Source organism: Balaenoptera ricei, chromosome 8 (assembly GCF_028023285.1).
Source record: "Balaenoptera ricei isolate mBalRic1 chromosome 8, mBalRic1.hap2, whole genome shotgun sequence".
NCBI classification, from domain to species: domain Eukaryota; kingdom Metazoa; phylum Chordata; class Mammalia; order Artiodactyla; family Balaenopteridae; genus Balaenoptera; species Balaenoptera ricei.
Genome location: NC_082646.1, coordinates 106423261 through 106430020, shown reverse-complemented (window position 1 = coordinate 106430020; position 6760 = coordinate 106423261). Strand labels below are relative to the sequence as shown.

General features: G+C 47.7%; 1 pseudogene; it reads left to right on the top strand.

The window, feature by feature from the left end:
- Nucleotides 1-3968: 3968 nt before the first annotated feature.
- Nucleotides 3969-4854, top strand: LOC132370052 (S-phase kinase-associated protein 1-like; annotated as a pseudogene).
- The last annotated feature ends 1906 nt before the right edge of the window (nucleotides 4855-6760 follow it).

Below are 6760 nucleotides of genomic sequence, written 5' to 3'. Positions count from 1 at the left end.
CATGAAGGAAGAAATTTATAGTCACAGATCCCTAGAAACAGGAGGCATGAAACTCCAGACAGGGCCACTCAGGGGAGCACCAGGGTCAGTCGGAAAGCAGAAGAGAGAAGAAAAGGAAGAGCGTGGCCCTGAGCCTTTATTGGGGTTTTTGTGAGAGAGAATGGGAGAGGAGGGTGGTTACCCTGAGTAAGCCTAGGGTTGGATAGTTTGAATAATTTCAGCAGGATCTGGGCTATAGAGGCGGTCCCAAGTTATTCAGCACCTGGCCCTGGGGTGATTTAGGGCAGGGCGAGAGTTTGATAAAGGGGATGGTTGGGCGTGTGGGCCCTGGCTTGCTGGTTTGTACATCAAAGGTGCACTCACAGGGAAGTCTTTTGCTATCTCCAGGAATCAGTAAGCCCTGAGAGAGGCAGACTCTCCAGGATCAAGGCCAGCAATGCCAGAGTATCAAGAATACAGAAGATATGAAAAGATAGCCAGTGCAGTGGTATAAACATACAATGGACTATCATTCAGCCTTAAAAGGGAATGAAATGCTGACACATGCTACAACATTGATGGACCTTGAAGGCATTATGCCAAGTGATAAGCCAGTCACAAAAGGACAAACACTGTATGAGTCCACTCATATGAGGTCCCTAGAGTCAAATTCATAGAAACAGGAAGTAGAATGGAGGTTATCAGGGGCTGGGGAAGAAGAGAATGGGGAGCCATTGTTTAACGGGTACAGAGTTTCTGTTGGGGAAGATGAGAAAGTTCTGGAGGTGGATGGTGGTGACGGTTGCACCACTATATGAATGTATTTAATGCCACTGAATGGTTAAAATAGTAAATTTAATGTTATGTATATTTTACCCAATTAAAAAAACCCCACAATGTCAAAAGACCTCTTTTACATACAATAATGCACATGATTCTTTCAGTTATTCTCAGCTGACTCTTTTACACGTAGCTGGGATATTTTCTCAGATTACTAAAATTTTCAGACTACGCTTGATAAAACAAAACAAAATAACAACACAGTGATTTGCAGGGCTTATGCCTAAAGGTCAGGGTGACCCAGCTGATCCAGGATCCTGCCTGAGATTTTGTCTCTTCTCCTCAACAAGGGGATCTTCTGGACACCAGGTAAAGGACATGCTGTCACATTTTGAGCTCCAGGGACGTGCACACACTGAAGCTTGAGTCCATTCCTCCCACCCCTGCCAGCGCATGTCAGAGCTGGGCTCTGTTCCAGGGGAGAGTGAGCTGGATCAGGCCTGGCAGCTGCCCTCAGAAGACAAAGGACACAGGGTAGATCTGCCAAGAAGTGTTCCAGAAGGGCTGGATGTGCTAAGGGTTTGTGGAGCCTGTACATAGAGCACAGAGCGAATACAGAGGAGAAAAGCGGTACTTGCAGGCGGAAGGGCTGCGGAGACCGGCGAGGGGGAGGCGCTTGGAAGGGCTCCCAAGATGGATGTTGGCGCCGGCACTCAGCAATGGGGACAGGGAGGCCGGCTAACTGGGTCACACAGCATCTGGGCAGAAAGGCATGCAGTCTGCTCAGGGCGGAGAACATCTGAGCGAGGGATGAAGCTGGACAAATGGCAGGCTGGAAGCAGGGGGCCCAATCCCTGGCTAAGGCCCCTGGGCTTCACTGGGGAGCTTTGGGGACCAATGCACAAGCTTCTGTGACAGGAACAGCACCGTGAGAGCGGGGCTGTGGGATCTCGTTTCCCCATCAGGCACAGAGGAAAAGGGCGGAGGGGCCAATGGTGGACAAAACCCACCAAATCACATAAACGGGTGTAAACTGACAACTGTGGCCGCTGTTCCCAAAGAGGGTACAAGCTCACAGGACAGGGTATACAGGGGGCTTTGATGTGGCCGCAGAGGTCAGAGACAGCCCCCCAAGGAAGCCATGCCGGAGCCAAGGGTTTCAGCATGAGTAGAAATCAAGTAAGTGAGGGAGGCAGGCAAGAGGATCCCAGCAGAAGGAGCAGCATGTGCCAATGCCCTGTGGCAGGATGGAGTGTGGGGCATTCTGGGAGAAGTGGTGTGGCCAGACCAGACCGAGGGGAAGGGCGGAGAGGTAAGTGGGGTCCTTAAGTAAAAGATGCACTGTAATTGCATCTGACCAGTCACCTCCGGATGGTCCCATGGCTTCAGACACCAGCTATGCCCTGATGGCTCCCAGATGTGTATCTCCAACCCAGGCGCCAAACTCACACCAACTGTCTACTTGACGTTGGCACTGGGCTGTATAATGCGCCTCTCAAACTTAGCAGGTCCCGTCCTCCATCCTCCCCGGTCTTCCTCCATCTCAGTAACGGCAGCAGCAGCACCTGGATGCAGGTAACCTGGGGGCCACCCTCGAGTCCACCTTTTCCTCTCCCCCCTTGCAGCGAACGCTGTCCTTGCTCACCTGATCCCCTCAGGCCCTCTTTCCTGGTTGTGTGCCCCTCCCCCAGCCACTGCGGGCTTTCTTCCTGGGCTGGGTCTGCCATTTTCTCCAGCTCCTGGAGCCACTTTTAACTGAATATCCCTGTGATTGCACCTCTGTTGGCTTCATCTTCCTTATCCTGCTTTCCCCGCTCTCCCTCTAGCTTCTCCTGGTAGCGCTTCCTCAGTCAGTCTTTTGCACGTGAGCCCCATCTCACGATCTGCGAGAACCCGATCTAAACACCCTTCATTCAGTCTATTACCAAATTCTGTGGTCCACCTCTACCACTTCTCCCCACCTCCCTGGCCACCCCCTAATGCAGGGAACCATCAGCTCTCAGCTAAACAAGTACGGCAACCTCCGAGCTGCTCTTCCTGAGTTCTCTCTTGTCCCCTCCCCCCCCCCCCCCCACATTCTCTGCCCAAATCATGTCACTGCCTGAGGAAAGCCATCACTCTCCTCTCAGATCAGCCAGGATGGTCTGTTTGGGTTCCTCTGGTACTGTGCCCTCTCTCTCTCTCTCTCTCACATACACATACACACACACACACACACACACACACACACACCAGCCAGGGCAGGGATGAATTGCCCTGACACTGCCATTTACTAGCTGTGTGTTCTCAGGCAAGTTGCTTACCCTCTCTGTGCCTAGGGTTGCTTGTTTGTAAAATGAGTTTATTAAAACTTTCTTCAAGAGGTGTTGGAAGGATGTAAAGTACTTGGCACGGTGCCTGGCTTAGAGTAAGTACTCAATAAACATAAGCCAGTTTTCATTAATTCATCAAGCAAAAATCTATTAAGCACCTGCTATGTGACAGGCACTGTTCTAGATGCTGGGGATGCACCCAGGAAGAAAACAGTAAAGATCCCTGCCCTCTTGGAGCTTACAGTCTAGCAGGGGGAGACAGAGAGTAAACAAGAATTACAATAAATAAAGAAATGAGCTAGTATGCTGAGGATGAGGGGCACTACAGAAGAAAGACAAAGCAGAGTGCTGCAATGGGGATTAGGGTGGTCAGAACGCAATTTTAAGTAGGGTGGTCAAGGCAGGCATCAGCACAAAGGCGGTGTGTGAGCAAAGACTTAGAGGTGAGGGAGGAAGGCACACAGATGTCTGGGAAATGCATTCGAGGCAGAGGGAAGAGCAGTGCAGAGGTCTCAGGGTAGGAGACGGTGCTGATGAAGAGCAAGGAGACAGGGAGGAAGGGATGAAGTCGTGGGGAGCGGTAGGAGATACGATTACAGAGTCTATACTCCGGTCTATAAACACATGATAAAATGGAAACAAATGCATACTTAATGTTTTACCTTTTTGTATATTTTCCAATTTCTTTAATGGGCATTTTAAAACCTGATTTTAAAATCATACATTTCAAAAGTTTTGAAAGCTTGGAAAAGGAAATTTTTTTACAATAAAGAAAGCTCTAGAGTTGTGGGGAAGGAAGGAGCAAAATTTACACCGTCCTTAGACATCTTCCCTTTAGCCCGCTCAAGAATCTACCATCTGGGACACTTGAGGCGTTAAGACAACGTGGTGGGTTGGCCTTGTTCTCCGCTTTTCTGTCTTTCTTTTTGCAGACGCCGCCCTGCTCTCATCAGCCTCTCCCCAGCCATCTCCTTGAATCCTAACACCATGCCTTCAATTAAGTTGCAGAGTTCTGATGGAGAGATATTTGAAGTTGATGTTGAAATTGCGAAACAATCTGTGACGATTAAGACCACGTTGGAAGATTTGGGAATGGTTGATGAAGGAGATGATCCAGTCCCCTTGCCAAATGTTAATGCAGCAATATTAAAAAAAGGTCACTCAGCGGTGCACCCACCACAAGGTTGATCCTCCTCCTGAGGACGATGAGAACAAAGAAAAGCGAACAGATGATATTCCTGCTTGGGATCAAGAATTCCTGAAAGTTGACCAAGGAGCACTTTTTGAGCTTATACTGGCAGCAAACTACTTAGACATCAAAGGTTTGCTTGATGTTACCTGCAAGACTGTTGCCAATATGATCAAGGGGGAAACTCCTGAGGAGATCTGAAAGACATTCAATATCAAAAATGATTTTACTGAAGAAGGGGAAGCCCAGGTACGCAAAGAGAACCAGTGGTGTGAGGAGAAGTGAAATATTGTGTCTGATGCTGTAACACTGGTAAGGATTGTTCCAAATACTAGTTGCACTGCTTTGTTTATAATTGTTAATATTAGAAAAACGGTCCACAAATGCAGCAGCAAATCAGTTGTATTAGCAGAATGTTGTCCTCATTGCATGTGTAGTTTCAGTACAGATTCCAAACTTATGGCTCAGTTTCTTCTAGTATGATCAAAAGTTCTTTTTTCTTGGCTCTGAATAAAATTGAACTGTGGGTTCTCTATAGAAAGTGGCATTTTGGGCTTTCCCTCTTTTTGTAAAGCAATTTATGCCTAGTTTATTGTCCAGTTTAGTTTAGTGACTTTTAAAAGTTGGCATTGTAAATAAAACAACTTGCAAAAATTTTTCTGAAATAGAATTAACAACGTATTATCTTTATTCATGAGTTGGAAACTGGAAAAAGGCTAATTGAGGTAAATGTTATCAGAGTGGGGTTATCAGAATGTCTTCCAGCTTCCTGGACTCCACTGGTATTGATTAGCCTGTATGTAGCAGGGCTCCCTTAATTGGATCTGAGGACTTGTTTTTGCATTTTTAACCCTCTCAGCTTTGAATATGTTGGCTAGAGGCTCATTTACTATTCAGTTTGTGGTTTGGGAGGAAACAGAATTAGACAGTTTGCTGGCTTTTCTATTAAAAGAGACACTTAACCTATGTGGTGTGTCATCTTTTTATAATCAGTAATCCTATGTGGGGAAAACCATAAACACTACTTGCATGTAAAAAATAATTTAACCTTTAATGTTAAAATGTATGGCGTTACCCAGAAAGCAGTCACGAACGCAAGATACTTTCGATAAAAAGTAAGTTACATAGTAGGTAGTAAATGGTTTGCTTTTTGTGTATTTAAATGTTTCTCTTCACTTAATATTAGAAGTTAAATTAAAAAAAAAAAAAGACATTGTGGTGCAGCCTTCTTGGTTCCTCGGGATCCTGCTTCCCTCCCCCAACCCACAGGCAGGCTCTGGGTGCCATTTTGGACCCTCAGTCTATGGGATCAGCCGTCAAGGACCACATGACCCGAGTCCACCAATCAGAGGCTGCTCCCTGCCTCGCACCATTTTGTGATTTATCCCTTGACTGCTGGGGGGTGGGTAGCAGGGGAGGGGGGGAGGGAGGTCAGATTTGATGGGATTTGGCCTATATTTGAATGAGGTCATTGAATTTGGATCTAAGTTAAAAGTTGGGAAGTTGGGGCTTCCCTGGTGGCGCAGTGGTTAAGAATCCACCTGCCAATGCAGGGGATACGGGTTTGAGCCCTGGTCCGGGAAGATCCCACATGCTGTGGAGCAACTAAGCCCGTGCGCCACAACTACTGAGCCCGCGTGCCACAACTACTGAAGCCCGTGCACTTAGAGCCCGTGCTCTGCAGCAAGAGAAGCCACCGCAATGAGAAGCCCGCGCACCGCAACCAAGAGTAGCCGCCGCTCGCCGCAACTAGAGAAAGCCCACGTGCAGCAACAAAGACCCAACGCAGCCAAAAATAAATTAAAAAAAAAAAAAGTTGAGAAGTTGTTTAAATTGTTCCTGTCTTCTCTGGTGTATCTCCATGATGGTTTGGCGCCTAAGGGGACTTCTCTCCAAGAATGCTGTATTTTGCTGGAATTTCAGAATACCTTTGCTTATTAACCAACCTGCGCTTCCCATCCTCTGCGTTCTGAGCCTCTCCAGCCCAGATCCCCACCCTATTCCCACTATACTCCCAACGCTTTCCTCTTTGTGCAAAGACTTTTAGTACCTTTAGGCTCCCACTGAATATTACGTCACTGCCAGTGTTGGCAGGAGACCCACAGCCTCAGGGACAAGGGCGGCTTGGGCCCCTCAACGCCCTTGGCCCTGCCCACCCCTGAGAAATAACCCTGAGGAGAGAATAGACCTTCATTCAGGCACCTCCCCATCCTTCCCTCCTCAGCTCTAAGTGGCCCCTGAATCCTTCTGTTTTATCCTCTCAGGGCCCGCACTTTTTCTTTCGCGTTGAGGCAGGAAAGGCAGGGCTGAGCCCAAGGACAGTCTCTTCATGTACAGGCAGAAGGCAGAAGGCAGAGCCACATCCTTGTTTTGCACTTCATAAGGCCATGACATGTGGAGAAATGGCATCTAAGACAGAAACTTTATAGCATCTGAACAAGAAACTCTGACATGAAAACCATGGAACATGCAGAATAGAAAGGCACAGGTTGCTGATGAC